Here is a 23,049-nt window from a genome sequence, read left to right as displayed (position 1 = left end):
TCACCCCAAAATAAAAAAATTCTGTCATTAATTACTCACCTTTATGTTGTTCCAATCCTGTAAGACCTTTGTTCATCTTCAGAACACAAATTAAGATATTTTTGATGAAATCCAAGAGTTTTCTGATCTTCCATAGACAGCAACACAACTACCGTGTTCAAGGCCTAGAAAGGTAGTAAGGACATCATTAAAATAGTCCATGTGACACCAGTGGTTCAACCATCATTTTATGAATCTACAAGAATGAAAATGCGCAAAGAAAACAAAAATAACGTCTTTATTCAACAATTTCTTCTCTTCCGTGTAGCTTCATAAAATTATGTCTGAACCACGGATGTCAAACGGACTATTTGAATGATGTCCTTACTACCTTTTCTAGGCTTTGAACATGGTAGCTGCATTGCTGCCTATGCAAGGTCAGAAAGCTCTCAGATTTAATCCAAAACACCTTAATATGTGTTCCAAAAATGAACAAAGGTCTTATGGGTTTGAAATGAAATGAGGGTGAGTAATTTTTGGGTGAACTACCCATATAACTGTAATGTAGAAACTTCCATTTCTGTAGAGTTTGTTTCTTTACTAATTTTTATAAAAAATCATAAGAACCACATCTATAATTCTTTCTTAGTGCTTTTGTGTCTATTTTTTGAAAGCTTCCATACCCATTAATTTGTGCATTGTAGTCTTCCAAATTTCCCCATTTGTCTTCCAGTGTCAGAAAGAATGTTATACAAGATTGGAATGACTTGAGTAAAAGTCTTTTTAGGTGAACTATCCCTAAATTGGAGGGGAAAAAAGTGCAAACATAAACGTTGCATCTTAAGCCATTTATTGTGCATGCATCAGTTGGTCTCTTTGTTCTATTTTCAGTGATCTTGTAAGTCTCTTTGTGGTTATTAACAGACGGGGGTTCAGATTTCCAATTAACATGTTTCATTCAGGTCTACTTTTGCATCTTGATAATGGATTCAGAGGCTTTTTATTAGCTTACAGGTGGGTGGGCTCGAATCTTTAATGTCATTCTGTCTGAACTCCCGCTGCCATATTGCAGTCTTAAATATTGAATTGATTCTGTTATGTTGATAGATGACAAGATTAACCATGTTCAGCAAAGTCAGCAAGAGAAAAGATATGCTAATGTGAGGAAAGACAGCATGAGTAAGTGTGCATGTGTGTTAAGCCAACCTGATGGAACTCCCGCTGGTGCTGCACCGCTCCAACATCACCACCTATGGGCAGCTGCTCGGACAGCTCCTCGTCTTTAGCTGTCAGCCATTCGATGATCTCCTGCAGGGACAGCTGGAGCTTCCCGCTGTTGTCCGTAAAGGCCTCCAGCCGTACCCTGCCAACACAGCAAACGACAGCCCGCCACAGGGCACAGACCCATGGTCAAAACTTAGACAGCACTGAGATCACAGCACTGAAAAACCGTCCAAATCTAGAGTCTCAGGACATACTGTTACGGAACCTTGTCACCATTTCTGTTTTATTATTTTTGAGGGTTTTGCAATGTTATTCTCTGGTGAACAGGCCAACATAGTTAAGACAACAGCATATGTTTTCGATGCTCCACAGGACTCCTATATACAGTGTGAATACATTCAAATGTAACATATAATGTGTATTAAAATATTTATTAAAAAAAAATATAGTTATAAAGTAATGTAAGTAAAGAATATATAACTTTAAAATATTGCTTTGGTTGGTTGGTTCCACCAGGGAACCAACCATGTAACTGAACCATGATAAATCTGCTAACCTACTTGCACTTGTACTTAGCTTCAACCTGCCTCCATCTCCTACCTAGGCATGTCAAAAGAAGAGTTATGCATACCGAAGAGTATAACACATCTCTATGACATCCCAGCATGTATTGAAACAGCAAAGCACGTCTCAACCCATTGCCCTGCATTTACATGGAGGAACTCATGGGATGAAATCTTATCTGTTTCCAGACATCACATTTTCACATGGTGATAAATAAAATATAAAGCCAGTCATTTAGCCACCTGCCCTTCTGTTAGCATCCCACCTGATACTGCATAGAAGATTAAGAGAGAAGAACGTTGGGTCCCACTTTATATTAGGTGGCCTTAACTACTACGTACTTACATTTAAATTAATAATTTGATACAATGTACTTATTGTGTACATACATGTATTTACATTGTACTTATATTTAAAAGAATACCTATATGTAGTTACATCTGTAATTAATTTCTGTAATTACATTTATAATTACACTGTTGACCCATCCCTTACACCTTAACCCACCCTAAAACCTACTCATACCACCAAACCTGTCCCTAACCTTACCCGTATCCCACCTTAATAGCAGCAAAAATGTTTTGCAATACAATATGACCACAATAAGTTCATTGTACTTATTTTTGATGTAAATACATAGTAGTTAAGGCCACCTAATATAAAGTGTGACCGAACGTTGTATTGCAATAACCCTCATTGTCCCAGCATGCAGCAGACACTCACACCTGTTATTTTTAGCCCATTATATGGCACTCAAGAGCACTGTCAAAGCCCAGGGAATGCAGGAAAAAAAAAAAAACTAAAATTAGGGATTAAAATAAAACACTTATGTGTGACATTGCATGCTAGAAAAAAATATTTTAAAAATTATATTGTTTGCATGGCTACTGAATCGCCACATGACACTGTAAAAATAACCAATGCATTTAAAAGCCAACACTAATGCAGAGAGGGCCACATTAAGTCATGGATGAAGTTTGTTCTATATGGCTCCAGGCCATTTAGGTTGGTCGCATGATGGTTATGCGATTTTACAACACAACTGTAGGACATTCACCTATTTGTGTCACTACAATGTTTTTTGTGTTTGAGATCATGAATTAATTTCCTTCTAGCAGTATTTGCTGCATCCTGTCTACCTTCCATTTTAACAAGATGCTCAGCTTCTGCTGATAAAAAAGCGGCCTCACAGCATGATGCTGCTTCACTGTAGGTATGGTGTTTTTTGAGGTGTGGGCAGTGTTAGATTTACAGCACACATACAGTTTTGAATTCTAGATAAAAAGGTATATTTTTGGCTCATCTCAGCAATATTTTCCTGGGTCACTATTATGTTTTTTGGCTCCAGGTCTGCTTTGCATGGGTCTTATTGGGCTCCTTTTGTGTCATTCTCCCAAACCAGTTATAAGCGGGGTTTCCATCCACATATTTTTATGATAATTTTGGAATAACACATAAAAATATGTTAAAGAATCTTGCTATATGGTAAAAGGATATATGCATAAAACTATCCTAGATGCACATCAAAAAAGTCATGTTGAGTGAATAATTTGCTCAAACAAATTTACACAAGAGTGACGATTTTGTTCTAGTGAATAAGTGGGATGGAATCAGCTTAATTTGCCAATTGTTTTTGTGATTTTTATTTATTTACTTATTTATTTATTTTTATTTATTTATTTATTTTTTGCAGAAACTGAATTCGCAATTAGGATGGATCTTGTATGAATGGTTCTCTTCCAGGAGAACCAATAAATTTCTAAGAGGGCCACATGATGACTTAAAATGTATATATTAAATATACACAATACACACTTATATATTATGTAAACAAAAACACAGTTCTGGAATCACAACTGCAGTTTGATAATTCACCTATATCGGCACTCCCAGTTTCTGGGATTTATTTAAAAAATTGAGTAAAAACGTTTGAGAACCGATGCCTCCAGGGGCGTCATGCACTCATTATTTTTGAGGGGGCACGAGTTTGGGGGGGGGGGGTCGTCATGTGACACACAGCAACCGCAATGTTTTATTTTTTCATTTTTATTCAAAACATTCCCAAAACACATTAACTATATCATGAAATATCTTGATTCTCACCTTTATAGATTATGTTAGATCTATGGGTGATGGTCAAAGTAATGTAATCTATTAACTATGCGTAAAAACCTGTCTGTTTACTTAACAGATATGGGTGTCATGCCATTACATATTTTTCATTACATTATGCAAGTTAGGCTACTAATCATAACATTTTCATTGTACAGAAGGCGGTCAAAGAACATTTTCACTGACAGTCTAGAGTTCAAGCACTCTAAACTCCCATTAAAATCACTGAAGCTGTTTACACTGAAATGAATATTTTACTTACAGACACACATTGCACTTTGTTGTTTCTTATGAGAAAATTCCACAAGTCAGTCAGAGAGAGAGTGAAGAAAACACCGTCATTTTAGTGATGACTCATCTGAACGCCTCTGATTGGTCATTGCATTCATAAGCTCAACAGACACATGTGTGATTGATTATAATGCAGCGCTGTACAAACGCATCTGTCTCTGGCTCAGCGCCAGCCAGTGAATGCAGATTTGAAATTAGCAACTGATGCTGTGATGCACTGAACGTTCTAATCACGCCGGTGTGACTGTATTAAATAATAAATATAGAAAATAGTAATCGGCTATTTTTTGTCTTTTAGAAGCTACATTCAAAATCCACTTGGCTCAAAAATCTGCACTTTGAATGGGCGTGATGCCTCTGACTGCCTCATATGTGCAAATTGTAAGGTCCATAGCTACTGAGGTCTAAAGAAAATAATCAAAGATTTGGGCATGGCATAGCCTAAGGATCTGGACCAATACCCAAAAAGCTGCAGGTACAAACTCCAACAATCCTGAAATCTATGTAGTGCCTAGTAGACCAGGACACACACACAAAATAATTTCAAGACAGCACATTCCTTAGCAGGAGTTAAGACTTCCACTCCCAGCATTTGCATTTGACTGGCTGGCCGATTTCCTGCCCTAAAATCTCCTTATCTCAGGAGACCTCTAAAACCCAGGATAAATTTGAGGGAACATCTGAAATGGATTTAGAACAGAACCTTCAATGTTGTTCCTGACCGGTTTACCATAAATAAAAGTCGCATAATCAACAGTACAAAGCATGTGGCATCTGGAAAGGCTCCAGCACAGATCCTCCCTGATATCTCCTGATCGTTTAACGCAGTAATTCAATGATGGTATCAACAAAGATGATGGTTTTACAACAGACGTCCGAGCTAAGAAAATCACCAGATCTCCATCTGGAGTAACATTCTCTTGACCTCCCGTTTCTCCCCAGCAGAGAAACACGCCTTTTCTTCTTATTGGCAGAAACAAAGAAGATCGGACCTTTATAAGTGTTCCCAAATGGACAAAAAATTCTCGCTGCTGCTATTAAAGCTATATACTCAAAAGCAATATATACAATATATTTACAATATATATTCGGGTTGTATTTTATAAAATTAGATTAAGCTTGCTGTGTTATTGGAATCTATGTTATTGTTGTAATCTCTTGATGTCTATTTTTTCCCAATCACTAATGTTTAGTTTCACATGCTTGGTGTGATTATTTAGAATTTAGGATCGTTTAATCTATGCCTTAACCGCGTAATAGATAAAATTGATATACGTACTTTGGGTATGCAAAATACTTGGTGTTTGATTTTGAATGAAAGCTAGTTGCGTCAGCAATAATTTGGTGTGGATGAAAGTTGACTTTTCTCATCGTAATGATTAAAACACTCATAGGAATCTGCTAGGATATGTTCTTCATTTTATGAAATAACTCAGCAATGGATTTACGCACGGAAAACTGAGGTGTGCAGGGTGGGATCAAACAGAAAAAGGGGCAGACTGAAATCAGCCCAATAAAGACGCTCGCTTGTTGCTTGCTGCTTGCTCGCGCGCTGTTTGAAACTTCGGCTCTTCATCTGATCGCGCTGTTAAGCACTCTCAGCCATACACCATCTGGCGAGGATCCACACATGCCTTCAAAGTTCTGATCCAAAGAAACTTTAACACCTGAGGCCAAAAGAACTCTAAACAGACTTCCTAAGAGCGTCATCACGTCACAGAGAAACCAACCGATTGCAAGAGGGCAAACCCCAGTGACATCACGCAACGACGACTTCAGCAGCCAATCTGCACCCGGGGTTCCCTCAACCAGGAAAGGAACGAAACAACTCAGAGCAAGTAATCAAATAATTCTCCATAATTCTGCTGGAAACTGGTTGCATTCATCTTTAAGAGTAAAGATAGTAAAGTTCCTTGCTTGTGACTCCCTCAAGTTGAAGTTAGAGCATTCTTGAAAACGAGCATTAGAACCTTAAACTCTCTTCAAATCAAAACAATTAATTGCCTGCAGCGTGTATGTGTGTTTGTGTGTGTACGTATTCTGTTTTGTGTTATTTTAGCTTAGTAGTGTTGTAGAGTAGCAAATAAACTTTGATTTATTAAGAAATCTTGTGTCTGGTGCTATGTGATTTTCAAGTCTTAAACTTGAAAGATTACGTTACCTATGAATAATCTGAATTGTTAAAACATACTGGTTTTAATGCTTGCTGGACAAGTCGTTAATGAGGTATCGTTAATAAGGTATAAGTTGGACGTTTTGATTAATATCCATTAATCATACGAATATGAAATCGATACGACTCGATTTCCAGAAACTAAAATTAAATTAATAGTTCTAAAATTACTACATCTATGAGCTGTCATCATTGTGCCCATGAGCAAGACCCCAGGTTGCTCCATCGGGACTGTCCGTGTAATACGGAGCCCCTTTAGATAAAAGTGCCTGTTAAATGACAAAGCAAAAAGACAGTGATTGTTGGCCTCGGTGTAACTTTACTCACAAATTGACCTCTGGTTCACACAGATTGTTTGGAGGGATGACTTTTTTCAACAGGGCTAGTTAAATGTAGCCTCCACTTAGTGATAATTGAAGTGACAGTGTCCACCGGGACATCCAAACACTAATGTGCTTGTTATTTTTAATCATTCGCAGATAGAGGCCAATTGTCAGGCAACCATGCGCTCATTAGGACACCACAGGCAGATATAGAAAACTCATGCAAACATATTTTCAATAGACCCCTTCACGGTCGACGTCACAGGAAAATTCGAAGTGCGTACTGCGCATGTCGGGGTCAGAACGTTCCATCCTGTGTTACTGTTAACCAGATAATTTCTCATCAAAATGCCTAGTTGTTGTGTCGTGGACTGTGCAAATCGCACCAGTTGTGGAGTCAAGTTTTTTAGGATTCCTGCAGGATCTCATCCTTTTCAAAAAAAATAGACGACATCTGTGGCTGCAAGCTATTAAACGGGCAGACTGGGACAATGCTACGATCAATGACCTCATCACGCACTGACGTGATTTCCACGCATCTCCGCGCTAACTGGTGAAATGACAGACATACACGTTTAGTTTAGCAGTAGCTACCCTAGAGGAAAGGTGACGGATGCAGGGTATAAGTGATTAGGTAAATAAAACCATCAAGTCAAGGAAATCAGTCTACAGTGCATCCGTCTCCAATGATAAATTAAATACTTAACGTTACCCTGCCATGCAGGTGCAATTTGCAGTATGGATGTAGCCTTCCCGCTTGTTGATCACAACCCAGGCTTGGTACATAGAGGTGTTTTTCCCTTGGCGCTGGCTCGGTAAAACCTCCGCTTTTAACACACAAAAGTCATTGTCTATATCGCTATATAAAACCGTCTGGACATGCCCACAGACTACGTAATTATAAGCGCCTAGCGATTTGTAGGCTCATAGTTTTTCTCGCGTGTAAACACTCGGTTTGTCCACCAGATAGCTGTATATGGCGGGCCAGTGAATATCTGGCCACTTGCTGACGTTGTCTACCCATTCTGTAATGAGCTCGGGATCAGGCAGACAATCGCCATTAACTAAAACAAGCTTGTTATGGTACTGTTCCCGTTCCTGTGGTGGCAACGACAGTGCATAACTTGACACAATATGCCGGTCCATTAGCCGCGCCATTTTTCTGACCCCAAGCTACGCGCGCAACCAACATAGCATTCGAATGTTTACAAACATTGAAGGGGTCTATTTAGTTTAAAGAATATTTTCCAGCAAAGCACTGCCAACAAAGCCATCAAAAGTGCTCATCATTTCAGTGCTTTGAGATTCTCAGGAGAAATAAAAGAAATTGTTATTATATACTGTATAATTAGAGATAAAGTACCTGCTTCACCTGTTCGGACCTCTATTGTGGTGAAGGAGGGTCAGCACAGCGAGCTCTATAATGATGTGTTATTAGACTCAATAAAGGCAGCCAGGCTGCAGACATTTCATTAGAGAGCCTGTGTTGTATAGTTGCCTGAAGGCTCCTTCATCATACAGACACAAACACAAACAAGCACACACACCTCCTCCAATGGTACGTCGCACATATACAAACACAAAAGAATTGGACCCGAGGAAAATGCTACTCACACAGCTGCTACTATCAAAGGGTCACAGCTACAGCAAGCTGTAGATTTTTGTACTCTTCACGTCAAAGATCAAATGAAGCTCCTGTCCATGTGAGTTTAATGAGTTCATGTAGAATTTCTACTCAGCGGTGATGGGTTGAACTTGCTTCGAAACGGAAAGGAGGAGTTCTTGAAAAGGCCTTTTGTCACACAGCTAGCCTTCAGCTATAACCGGCACACACTGCTTTTGATACTCTATTACAGGTATGCGTGTGCTTTTTGTAGCTTTGTAAATTGAAGTGTGTATCAAGCACTGATATAAAAAGTAATTCAACAATGCTAATAGGGCTGTTGTTACTAGCAATGCCAATAATGTTTATTTATCTATGAATGCAAGTGCTATTGAATACATTGGGGTCTAAACTACATACATTTGTGACATTGATCATGTGAACTCTTTCCTTTCAACAGACAACGAGATGTTCTTCAGGTTTTACTGCTGTGGAGTATATGCAGGTGATTCATGCTGCTGTCATTAAAAAAAGAGACAAACCAAATACTTGGGAATCTATGATTCATGTAGGGCTGTAAATTCAACTTTTCACTCAAATTGTTAAGCTGATAGCACCATAATTTGTGATTTTTATAAAAAAGATAACTGACATAAAAGATAATCGACATAAAAGAAAAAATAAATAAATTTAAAATAAGAAAATCACACTGTAAAATACAAAGTCACAACTGTAAGACATACTCACAATGGGAGATTGTGGTTGGTTAGGTCGGTTTTTAAAATGTTTTCTTATGCTGATCTGAACACAGTAATATTGTGACATATTACAATTTAAAATAACTTTTAATTTTATATTTGCTACCTACTATTTTTGTGGAAAACAGATTATCAATAAAGTTATTCATCAAAAAACAGCATTTATTTGAAACAGTAAGGGTATCGCAATGCTACAAAATATTTCTGTCACTTCTGATCATTTTAATGCACCCTTGCTGAATAAAAGTATGAATAAAAGTAGCAAGATGATTAAAAAATTACAAGTCACAATGACAAGAAGTAAAGCCGCAATTGTGAAATAAAGATGTAATTACCATGTTTTGTTGTTTTACTCTAATTGGGAAATGGGCTTTTATAGAATATAAAAGTCTACGTAATAAATACATATAAATGTAGTCAGAGAGACAATGAGACTTGGCACAAATACGGGCCTATACTCATATTGCCACTACACCCAAATGCAACTTTTTTCACTTCTTGTTAGGTTTGGCCCCTCGACACATTTGACTAAATCAGAGCAGTTCCTGCATCCAGCGCTGTGAGTCCAGGGGATACATCTGCCCCTTTACGCTCGCTAGGGTATGATCTGTCCTGTACAGTCAAGCCCCTGTGCTACTAATTCACTGATCCACAGCAAGGCTGCAACACCTCACACCTGTGCCATGTTTGAGCATTGCAGAGCATCTCTCTGCCTCGCTCGCCATCACAGATATAGTACATTACATCCAGTAAACCATCCTGCACAGACAGCTGTGTTTCTGCAGCCTTTCTGAATCCTTAGACTTAGACCATTGATCATCTCATCTCTCTCTAAGGCTTTATGGGGATTCTTCCAAAAGCCACAAAATCAAACAATGCCTCTGCTGGACAAGCATCCAAATCCAGTGGTCTTTTTTACAGAGGAGGAGAAACAAATAAAACTCAATGGAATCAGGGCAGGGCAGCATTATAGACCTCCTCGCTTGGCTCCATGTAGCAAACTCGGGTTAACAAATGGAGATTAATGGAGGGCTTTTAATGGATTGGATTGCAGTGCTGAGATGGCACATGTTGGAGGCATCTGGATAGGTTCTATTGCGGAGCTGGATGGCATGTTGGTGTGGGCTGGCTTTGACTGCTAGTGAGCGTGGAAGCAAACAGGTAACAGCTGTGCGCAGTGCTCTGGCAGTCTTGTAACGTCGCTTGTTCGATATGAACCATCAGGCATGATGGCTAGCGTAGGGTATAGTAATCAATACCAGTGGCCAATGAGGAGCTACTTTTACAATGTTCACACATGGCAGGGACAAAGCAAGCCGTTTTTTGAGGACCATTCATGCCTTTTCAGAGCCATCTGTTCTAAATGACTTTTTCATTTATCCATTTAGCACACATTTTAACCAAAGAGACTTACAGACGAGAGCAACACAAGCAGATTCAGGTTCTTATATCCCCGTCAATTTACAGTAGATTTAAGTTCATAGGTTCAAAACATGATTTCAATAGTATTCAAAGGTGTTTGAGTGTAAAAAAAATTACTTGAGCACACATTTTCTTTACTAAATTTCTATTAGCCTGTAATAAATGTACTTCACTAACTGTAGTGATGTACACATTACAAATCTTTTAGTATCTTTTTATTAATCGTGATTAATCGCATCAAAAAAGTTTGTTTACATGATAGATGTGTGTACTATGTTTGTTTATTATGTATATATAAATAGACGCACATGCATGTATATATTTAAGAAAAATTTTGTGTTTATATATTAAATATATTTATAATATAATATAAATTTATATGAATATAAATATATACATATAAATACATGTACATATTTTCAAAATATATGCTGTATGTGTGTATTTATTTATACATAATAAACACATACTGTACACACACATATATCATGTAAAACAAAAACTTTTATTTTGGACGCGATTAATTGTGATTAATCATTTGACAGCGCTACTTTATTTACCTAATTTGACCATAATGGGTTCATATTTAACTAGTTTTGATGGATTCCATCAATTTACCCGAGCCTTCATTTTGAAATTATTTATTTATAATTACATTCATTTAATGTATATAATAGTAAAATGTATGCAAATTTGAATAATATGAAAGATTCATTAAGAATTTTTGGTCACACTTTATATTAGGTGGCCTTAACTACTATGTACTTACATCAAAAACTAAGTACAATGTACTTATTGTGTGCAAAAGACTTTTGCTGCTATTGAGGTGGGATATGGGTAAGCTTAGGGGCAGGTTTTGTGGTATGGGTTGGTTTAAGGGTGGGTAAAGGTGTAAGGGATGGGTCAACAGTGTAATTATAAATGTAATTACAGAAATCAATTACAGACGTAACTACATATAGGCATTTTTAAAAATGTAAGTACAATGTAAAAACATGTATCAAATGATTAATTTAAATGTAAGTACATAGTAGTTAAGGCCACTTAATATAAAGTGGGACCGAATTTTTGGTAACACTTTATTTTAGGGTCTCTTAACTAGTTGCTTATTAGCATGCATATTACTAGAATATTAGCCATTTATTAGTAGTAATTAAGCACATATTAATGCATTATTCTACATGACCTTATTCTACATCCCTAATCCTACCTAATACCTAAACTTAACAACTACCTTACTAACTATTAATAAGCAGCTATTTTTTTTATTATTATTTATTGAGGGAAAAGTTGTAGTTAATAGTGAATAAGTGTTCCCTATTCTAAAGTGTTACCAAATTATTTTTTTGGTCACACTTTATTTTACGGTCCAATTATCGCCATTAACAAACCATTAACTACAACTTTTACCTCAATAAACTACTAATTTGCTGCTTATTAACAGTTAGTAAGTTAGTTATTAAGTTTAGGTATCGGGTAAGGTTAGGGATGTAAAATATGGTCATTCAGAATATGCGCTTTATAAGTACTAAAAAACAGCCAATATGTTAATAATAGGCATGCTAATAAGCAACTAGTTAATAATTAGAATTGGTGCCTATACTAAAATGTTACCGATTTTTTTTTCAAAAGATGTCTGTATTTATTCTTACACTTTGGATGCTGTCAATAAATCCATTTGTACACTTCAGTCTATGTCCAAAAGTACTGTATGTCAAAATGTATGTCTACAAATATATTACAGCTGCACAATACATAAAAATGATCACAATATACCATATTTACAAAATGCAATATCTAAATCGCAATGGCTAGCGATAACTAATAAATAATTAACCGAATTGATCCTAATCCTTTAACAACTTTAGGTTGATACAGATAGTATATTCATAGTAGAGAATAGACGGGCCACTCGTTTGTTACTTGGTGTGTGTGTGCGTGTGTGTGTGTGTGTGTGTGTGTGTGTTTATGTGCACTCTGATGGCAAATGCAAGATGATCAACAAGACGCTCTTACAGCAAAGTAGTCTGAAAAACAGCCCGATACATAAAATGTAAATGTAGAAACACTAACCTGTCTCAGCCTTACAGATTAAAGCAAATAAGAACAGATAAAACTCATTAGATAAAATCTGATAACCATCAGTGAGGGTTTTGCAAATAACTAAATGCTAAAGATAAGAGTGAGGTCTCTGGTGATATCCTTTCTCTTTCATTTGTGTTTCCATTTCAGAAGCATCGCCTAAGGCTCTGGGCGCCATTGTCTTTGAGGCCTGTCCTTTCAGCGACACAAGCCTCGAAATGTAACACCGAATGAAAAAGCGGGGTGGGAGATTTGTCAGCGAGCAGTGAAAAGCAGCCGCAATGAAGCCATTGACTAAAAAAGGTGATGGTGCCATGGGAGAAATGAGCCTTACAATTCAGCATTGCCTGTCTCGCCTCTTTCATTACCCTACATTCTGTTTATAAGACACAGTTAAGCAAACACAATGGGCTGCTGCACAGGCCCTCACATGCATACAAATACCGAACCTGTAATATCAGCCAGTTCCATATATATCATTGTGTATGCATAAACACTCCATCGGAAAGCACCACTGGAATATTTCATGTGAGCACTGAGATGCAAAAAGGAATACCTTTCCTGCAAGAGAGCTTTAGATATGCATCCCGCACAGACGCTCCTGTATTCATATATTCACTCACATCCAATAAAGCCCAGCTTAAAGCATAAATTATCTGTGAGAGACATGTGTACAGAAGTTTTAGGGTCAGATCATGGGCAGGTCTCAGGTGGGACTAAGCAGATATTTGACTTTAACAAGGTTTGTCAGGAAAGCCACAAGTCTGAGTTACCTCAATGAACGAGTAAAAGAGAGCTAAACTGAGGGAACCTGAGACTATGTCTGCTGGTTTAGCCTTGGCTAACTGTATCATTAGCTTCCTCGAAACTTGTGCCAAGTTAGGGATGACGAGTGCCGCCTAAGTGCCTGGCAACATCTCTCAGTGAAAAATTTGATTCAGCCTTACTACAATTTCTCATTTCTCTGAGGGACCCCATGCTGTCGGTTGTTTATGTCAATGCATGATTATTATTTCCTCAAAGAGTGCTGGAGCAGAGAATGCAACTGTATCAGCAGTGCATTGTGTCTACCCAGCAAAAGAGAGCGATCCGCTCAGCCCCACGCTGATGGATGAGCATGCCGGACAAGCTTTATTTGATTGAATCCCTACAAACACAGCCGGGTAGACTTGTAGTTAATAATTCATGCACTTTGAAATCCCTTTTGAGTCGTTCGTTCATTAGGGTGTCTGAATAGTGGGTTTATTTGCAAAGCCTAGCAAGAAACTCGAAACACCACAGCATACCGCTCACAAAAATTTCGTTTTTTGTTGCTCTTCATCTCTGGTCCCACGTCATGATACAACTGATATGGGTTCCTTCCTACAGCCATACGAGGACTGAGAAACCGTCAAAAAACAAATATGTGCATTTCAGCAAAGTTAGAAAAGGTTGTGTTTACCGATGGCTGCAACACATTTCGAAAGTTTCTCATAATGAGTAGACTGTATCAGAATATGGGCTGAGCTCAAAATAACCCTGCTGAAAAGACCAGCAACAATTTCTGTGCTGGACCAGGCTGGTTTTATATGGAAAGGAATAGAGAACTGGTTCCATTTTTTATTTTATTTTTTTAAATTCCATTAACCATTCTCGAACATGCAATTTTCTGCCAACATGGACAAAACAACTCACTAACAAACAACTGCACTGAAATTGATCACAACACTGCTACCAAATCTACAACTGAAACATAAAAAGATCTGTTTAGTCAGATTCACAAACAAATGACTCTTGTCATTTCAGATCTTTTTAGTACCGGTAAATCAAAAACTAGTCATTCATATGACAAGGTGTAGTTTAAAAAGACTGTTTTATTGAATGAATTAATGAAATTATTCCACTTTTCTATTTGCTTAGCACTTTTATTTTATTTTAATTTAATATGCAAATATTTAATTACATTTATGCAGCCTTTAAAAAGTCTGCAAATGTACTTTTGAAAGATAGTTTTAAAAGTATTCCTTACTTGTTATATCTATTGAAATTATGTCATCATTTAGTAACAGACTGCTGTATGAATGTAATAAGAAAATATTTCTTCCTAAAGAATTACTAATATAATCTTTATGGAACCAAAATCATTGAAAGTTCATCAGAATTGGAAGCGGTAAAAAAATAACTATATACATCCCTTCTGGCTGGTGAATCAGCAGGATTATTCTGGTGAAGCTTGCTGACCAAACAAAATCTTGCTGGTAAGCACTGTCAAGTCACCGACACATCAGCATCCAAAACACAACAAATTGCGATAACAAGCAGCACTGGGAAGCTAAGCAGAAAGAAAATATGTATATCTCTTCTTATCCTAAACAGACTCCACCACAAGGTACTTTAATAATTTCCAACACATGTATTTTTACTTATCATTCACTGACCCTTATATTCCAAACGATCTTTTCTTTTGTGGAAAACATTTTGAGAAATGTCTCATATGATGAAAGTCAATGGTAACCAAAACTTAGCTGCCAACATTCTTCTAAATATCTTCTTTTATGTTCCACAGAAACAATTTAATCATACAGACCTGGAACAGCATGAGGGTATAAGCACACATTTACAACATACAGATTAAACATCTACCTTGAATAATTTAAAGAAAACTTACTTCCAAAACAAGCAAAAACCCTTGACAGAATATTCCATTTCCTCTCCCTTTCGTAGACTGCACTCAGATCCACAAAGTACATTTATTACATGTCAAGTTTGACATGACTGTAGACCCATTAGCAAAAGGGTTTTTAACATTCTAATCTCCGAGCCTAAAACTCAGAGAAAGGACAGCAATTAGCATGCTGTTAGTGCTCAATCAAGCCTTTTTCTGCCTGCTGTTGAAAAGACTGGATGAGGCTTTGAGGATGGCTGAAAGATCACCATGCTCTCCCCTACCATTTAGAGTTGAGCATGGAACAGAACAGAACTGAACTGGAATGGCCTTCTTTTTATTTTACGTTCACCACTGCAAGCTCTGCACGTACACTTCACAGAACTCCGCAAATATGAATATACAGTGCAATGATATCACAAAAGAGTACTAGCTTTAACTTCCAAATACAGCATGACGCAGTCAGTCGTAGCAGTTAAGATGTGTTAATTATTTACAATCTACACAGAGAAAGAGATGCTTTGAGCAGATTTAGGGATGTGGGTTTTGAGTCACACCATCAGCACCCACTCACAGATGTGCCATCAAAGAGGTGAGAAACATCCAGGCACGTCTGCAATCAAACATTCCCAGCATGCCTCTGTCAACCCATATACCCCATATACTGCCGTGTGAATGGACCCCAATGAAGCCAAACATTCTGATGAAAATGACAAAGACAAGCTCTGTTCTGCCCCGCTAGCAAGTCTGTTTGATTTCTTCCTGTCACAGCGCCTGAGAAAGAAAAAAACAGCTAAAATTTCAAGTAAATTATTCATGTTGTGTTGCTCTAAAACTCAATCTACAAAAATCAAGCAGTGATTCAACATTAGGCATAAAATAAATAATGCCAGCTCTTCAAAAACAACAGCACAGAGACACTCGAAAACCTTGACCATAATCCATTAATTTACCAAAGAAAGTATATTATTTGCTTCCAAACAAAAATCAAACATAATTTAATTCTACTAAAATGCCTGCCATTGCATTTTACAGATGCCAAAGCTGAAAAAATCAGGCGATTAGATGGAAGGGACATCTGTCTGTCAAAACACGACCAGCTGAAAAAGTCAGTCACTGCAACGCTGCTGCAATATAATCCCAGAGGGTCTTTTGTAGAAGCCACTTAGTATTCAATCCATTTCCATTACATGTGATGTTGTATGGCTCTAGTCTTCCTTCAGGGCTGGATGATGTCAGAATACTGACAAGACTGCTGGCCATCCTGGGATGATCCAATTACCCCGTGCTGTCTAGATGTCTAAACCAATCACGACCTGGTAAATTTGTCCCCAGAGAAAAGTTGGGGTCGAGACTGTAATTAAGAGGCTAATGTATGTAAACATAGCACACTGCATTACACACAGACATACATACAAATGGCATGCAAAACAGCCCAAACTCAATCAACGGTTTCATTAGCGCCTCTGAGACTGGGAGAATTGCATTATGCGGATCTCTAACTGGTGCTACTGAGACAAGGTTAATAATCCCCAGAAGACATTGAACATAATAGAAGGCTGATGTAATAGAAGGATTAACAAAAGATGTGATATACCTGATGTTGTGGGATTTGCGTTTGATCTCGTTCCAGCAGAGATTCATGTCGTGGTCAGGGTGCTTGTTCCTCTGCCCCCTGCACTGGGTGGGCAGCTCCTGCCCCTCAGGATCCACCGCCAACTGGCAGGGTACACAGTGGCATCCCGGCCACGAGGGCCGCCCTGCAGCTGAAACACACAGTTTCAAATTTAGAGAACTCACATAATCATACAGTAGCGCACAAGTCTCTAGAACTTGCTTTTTGCATTCCACTGTGCACGTTTCACGCAAAAATTAGTTGGTGCTGTGTAATGCACAAGATGCTGCAAAAGACGCGAGTGCAATGGGCAAACGTGCCATTCTAGAGTATGTTTAGGAAATAGAAAAACAGCACAATAGAATACAAAAAATGTGCTCTGTGTGAACAGCAATGCGTTTAAAAACACAAGATTGAACGCAGAGGAATATAAAATAGTAACGCAAAGATGAGTTCTGTACAACCTAGGCATTTAGTTTTGGTTCTCAATTTGATTCGAGCTGTGTTCCAAGAGAGCTGACTCCAACACTGATGCTTTTCTTCTCTGTGTTTAGGCTGCCAGTCTGTTTGTTGGAGATATTTACTGACTCTTTCTGCAAGTTACATTGACGTGCCAGTAGTAGGTGATGACAAAATCTTATTATAAGTGAATGGCTGAATCAATTATCCAACAAATTCTTTCCAAAACAATGATTCATTCTGGAATGAAACAGGCCCTGTCCTGAGCTCCGCAGAAGACTTCTACCCGGCATTACATCACGAACGTGCGGAATCAGAGGAAGACCACAAGGGTTTCGGGTGCGATATGAGACAGGGCCACAAGTGATAAGAGAATCATTTAATCATTCACTGAAACGATTAATTCAAGAACACTGATTTATTCAAGAATGAACCCCACTAGTGTGTATTTGTTTGGTGTTGTTCATTAATCCTGCTGTGGTAGAGCTGTTTTCATTAGTGGAGCAAATTATATAAAATAACTGTGTGTAAAATGTAAGTTCATTTATATTAACTGCTTGTTAATGGAATTGCTGTAGGCTTATATAAGCAATATCACAGTCACAATGGCTCCCACATCTGAACCACAGCTCTGATAATATATTGAACACCACTCTTTATTTTTATTATGTTGCATAATTATAGCCTGCATTTTCCATTATATTTCATCAATTACCTTTTTTACATATAGAGATATTAGAAGTACAGGAACAATATAAAGAAGAGAAGATAGCTCACTCAAAAAAACAATAAAAGAATGGAAAAAACTGTAACACATCAGCTAGCGGCAGTAGGAATGGAAGTCCCACTTCTCTGTTAAACGAGCTGATTGCCCTTTTTTGACAAATAGTTTTGGAGATTTGTTCTTTCCCAATTTAAGTAGACAGGAACTATACAGTACACAAAATGCTTGCTGTCTAGAAATGATCTGCCGGGAGTGTTGCCAAGATGGTCGTTGAGTGAACAGCCTTGCGTTAAAGGGACTTTGTTAGAGGTGACACACAATTACAGGGAGAATAAGAGTTGTTTTGGGAAGGGACCTGAACCAGATTTGACTTACCCATCATGCCACATTTACAACATACAGATTATTATAATCAGCAATGATCCCTCAATTGTAATTATCCTTCAATTACAGTAACAATCAAAAAATTAACAAACACGGGAACAAACAAATTCCCACAGTATGCACCTCAGCTGATCCCTGAAGCACTCAGCAGATAAATACAATATGAGTAATGCCTGCAGGTCACGTAAGCTCTGTTTCTCTCAGCCAGAGCCAGAGTGGCAGTAATGCTGCTGTTACTTAAAGCATCGCTGGAATTCAGCACACGTCCAGAGCAAAGGGACGGAGACACAATCATGCCAGCAAAAGTCTCATGATTAAGGAGCTTCCCCTCAGTCATGAAACCCCTTGTGTCTCGTTCAGTGTGGCTGTCAGACTGCCTATATGTTCCTCTCTGAGCCTTTCATTAGCCCCAGGGAGGGACTAGCCATATAGGGAGCGCTGGGACTTTTCCAGATGGAGTTGGTCTGAGGTCTGGCAATGTCAATGTCAAATTTTAGGGATGCATGATACATCAGCTATATATGAGCAATATATAACATCAGCTTTATATAACCATTTCGGTTATTGATGAATATTACAGATTATCAGTCAATATTCGAAATATGTTGGCTGATACTGTATTGTATTGAGCTGTCTCGAAATGTGCTTGCTAATTTCCTCTATTTTTAGGGCCCGAGCACCGATGATGTGAGGACCTTATTGGAATTGCTCCGTTTATTATTATTATTCTTCTCCAAAGTGAATCGCATTTTTGAGGGCCTAAACATGCTCCTAAACTCATGAAACTTTGCACACGGGATGTGTAAAATGTACATCTGATATGGGTTTCAGAAGTGGGTGTGGCAAAATGGCTCGATAGCACCACCTATAAAATTTCAAAAGAGTACGCCTCGAGCTACATTTTATGTACATGCACGAAAATCGGTACACACAGTCTCTTGGAATAAAATCCAAAACCCAACAGGAAGTACATTATTTTGAATTTCCTGTACGATTTTTGAGCAGTTTTTGCAATTTCCAGGCCTCGTACTTTGACAAACTCCTCCTACAGTTTTAATCGGATCTGTTTTAATGAGGTCTTCAAATTTGCTGCGTGTAATCATAAGGCCTTTGCGATGCTAAATTGGGAAGATCTTGAGTTTTCGTCAAGGGGTGTGTCCGTGACGGCCTGAAAAATGTTGATGTTTCGCCATGAAACAGGAAGTTGTTGTAACTCAGGCAAGCAATGTCCGATCTGCCCCAAACTTCACATGTTTGATAGGAGTTCAGTCCTGAACACATACTCATGCCCATATTCAGTTATAGTCATAGCACCACCTGCTGGCAACAGGAAGTGACATGTTTAACACTGTTATGGACTCCTAGGAGCATATTAAAAAGTGTCAACTAGGTGTTAAATAGGCTGGCAACATGCTACAAACATACTAAAACATGCTAGCAACACTTAGCTAAGTGCTAAAGCATGCTATTAATGCAGTGAAACAGGAAGTTGATGTAACTCAGACATGCAGTGTCCAATCTGCCCGAACACTTCTACATGCCAAGATTCAGTTATAGTGATAGCACCACCTACTGTCAATAGGAAGTGACATGTTTAACACTGTGATGTACTATTAGCAAAACAGTAAAATATGACATTGTGTGCTAAATAGGGGTGGGAATCTTTATTCACCTCATGATTCGATCCGATTCCGATTCTGGGAGTCACAATCCGATTCCATAACGATTCTCGATCTACTTCTTTCCCCCCTTATTAATTAATTAATTAGTTTACCGACTTTAGAATTTTAAAATCCTTACATTTACATATCCTTCCATAAGTAATTAAGTACTTTTTAAAATAATTACAAATAAAAAAAATTATTAAAACAGTTGTATGTTAACTAATAGCCTATAACTTCAAAACATACAAGCAAGTAGCAAATAATAAAGAGGAGCATAGAAACATATAACAAAAAACAAACAAACGGTGCTTTCAGTATTTAAGATTATCTGAACGTTTTCCATTCAAGAACTGTGAGTGATTTTTCTTCATCTTTCCCTACTAAAAAAAAACAAACAAACAATAGAAGCCCAACAGAAACCATCACAGAAATTCTAATGGTTTCCATTAAAATACCAATATAAACCATTAGCTTTTTCCAGTAAAACCATTACAAAATTCCTTTTTGTAGTGTGTTTTGGGCATTTTTCCAATAGGATTTAACATCCCACCAATAGAATCCATCACATACCAGTAGACACCATTATAGTTTCCATTAAAACCAATACAATTCTCATTATAACCATTAAATCCATTACATTTTCTATTGTGTTTTGGGCAGGGTTGTTTTTTACTATGACATCATAGACAGTGGGAGATCTATTAAGCTGCATTCATGCACGGATCTCTTTTGAAATATAAGAAGTAATGTGGTTTGTCCTGTCCGTTTAATCCCTTAAGACATAACTGGCTGTGTTTACATTAATTTTGCATCATAAAACCATTTTGAGACGCAAATACATTAAACTACGGAGTTGTGCACAGCCGCATGCTCGAGCAGTCTACACAAACAAATTGAAAGCAGCCTTCTGTTAGTGAGGTTCATATTTTAAATATATAAGTCCACTGCATTCCAAACCACATAAATGATGACGGAAAATACTGACGGGCGAGACCGCACACTTCAAGTGTAACATCAAACAAAGCGCATGTGAGGAATTGGAAGCAAACAGAATACGGGTGTTTCTAAAGCAAACTCAGCGTCATCGCACATCTGGTTAAAAACTAAGCTCAGAATCGATTCTGAAATTCTCAGAATCGATCCAGAATCGTTGGAGAGAGAATCGCTATGCATTGATGGATCGATTTTTTCTCCCACCCCTAGTGCTAAACATGTTAGAAACATGCTCAAACATGCTTGCAACACTTACTAAGTGCTAAAGCATGCTATTAATATTATGAAACAGGAAGTTGTTGTAACTCATGCATACAATGCCCAATCTGCCCCAAATTTCACACGTTTTATAAGAGTCCTGGCCTGAGCACATCTAAAGGCCAATACTCAGTTATAATTATAGTGCCACCTGCTGGCAACAGGAAATGACTTAACTTAACTTAAACATGCAATGTCTGATGTGCCCTAAACTTCACATGTTTGGTAGGAGTCCTGGCTTGAAGACATCTACATGCCAATATCCAGTTATAATCATAGCGTCTCCTGTTGGCAGCAGGAAATTTGGCACATAATTGGTTAGAGAGTCGGACTCGTAATCGAAAGGTTGCAGGTTCGAGTCCCCGGCCGGCAGGGATTGTAGGTGGGGGGAGTGAATGTACAGCGCTCTCTCCACCCTCAATACCACGACTGAGGTGCCCTTGAGCAAGGCACCGAACCCCCAACTGCTCCCCGGGCGCTGCAGCATGGCTGCCCACTGCTCCGGGTGTGTGTTCACGGTGTGTGTGTGTGTGTGTGTGTGTGTGTGTGCATTTGTTCACTACTCACTGCTGTGTGTGTGCACTTGGATGGGTTAAACGCAGAGCACCAATTTCGAGTATGGGTCACCATACTTGACAATACGTCACGACTTTTAAAAATGACTTTGACATATTCCTTCTATATTTACCACTTTAAAAGCATATTGCCCACTGTTCCCTGTTTTCCTATGGCCATGTGATGGCGGTGAGCCCTGGTGCGAGGGCCCTTTCATCGCTGCTTGCAGCTTTAATTGCATTTGTAATTTTCATCAAGTTAATATTTAAAACACTAATAATTTAATACCACTATTAAATATAATATTTAGAAAATCTCAATAATAAATATAAATATAATTTGTTTTATATTCCTTCATTCTCTAAAAAATTGTGATGTTACAAAAGATTTCTATTTTTTTTAAAAACTGTTCTTTTGAACGTTCCTCAAAGAATCAAGATTACACATTTTAATTTTCAACTTTGATAAGTTTCTTGAGCACCAAAGCTGCATTTTAGAATAAATTCTGAAGGATCATGTGACAATAAAAACTGGAATAATGGCTGCTGATACTTCAACTTTGTCATGAAAAGAATAAAATACATTTGAAAATATATTAAAATACAATACAGTTTATTCAAATCATAATAATATTTCACAATATTACAGTTTTTACTGTATTTAAATAAATGTGGCCTTAGTGACCATATCAGTCTTCTTTTAAAAACATTTTAAAAAATTTACTAATGAGAGAGTATCAAAATAAAGTAAACAATAATAATGATCGAATACATAATACAGCTGGCAATAATTTGTATTGTATTCACATGTAGTACAGTGACTGATTATATAATGTGAGTTATGATGACATACATCCCCGAGTTGTTAAGTTCCATCCCATCCCTGATTAAACCCATCATCCCACACATCATCAACAGTACTCAAGGCCTCTTCTGGGACCCCTTGCTAACTGACCATGACGACATACTGTCACCTAGTCAGTGCTGCATAATCTCAACCGACATCTGTGCAGAAATAAACACATCCGGCTGTCCGGGCCCATGCGGCCGTGACATGTAGCCAAAACAAACAGAACCTGAGATGTGTCTCAATGAGAAATTCTGTATACCATGTTCCCCAGAGCAGGAAGTGAATTAATGCCTCTACACGGCTCTAATGCATCCCCTCCTCAGGCGGTTCCTCTTAATTCACTGTCATTTTTCAGTCTTTCTTGAATCCTTCT

At 37.9% G+C, this 23,049-nt stretch overlaps 1 pseudogene across 1 annotated transcript in view; it reads right to left on the bottom strand.

Moving 5' to 3' along the window:
* Window positions 1–23,049, bottom strand: part of LOC306853034 (dystrophin-related protein 2-like) — a 128,058-nt pseudogene that overhangs the window by 44,446 nt on the left and 60,563 nt on the right. Inside the window, exons 3-4 of the transcript in view lie at window positions 16,773–16,941; window positions 1,186–1,342 (exon numbers count right to left, since the gene is read on the bottom strand). The product of the transcript in view is annotated as a dystrophin-related protein 2-like (transcript). The remainder of the gene's footprint in view (window positions 1–1,185; window positions 1,343–16,772; window positions 16,942–23,049) is intronic.

Source organism: Barbus barbus (assembly GCF_936440315.1).
Source record: "Barbus barbus genome assembly, chromosome: 33".
Taxonomy (NCBI): Eukaryota; Metazoa; Chordata; class Actinopteri; order Cypriniformes; family Cyprinidae; genus Barbus; species Barbus barbus.
The sequence above is the reverse complement of the archived record's forward strand: the minus strand, read 5'-3'. Positions and strand labels throughout refer to the sequence as shown.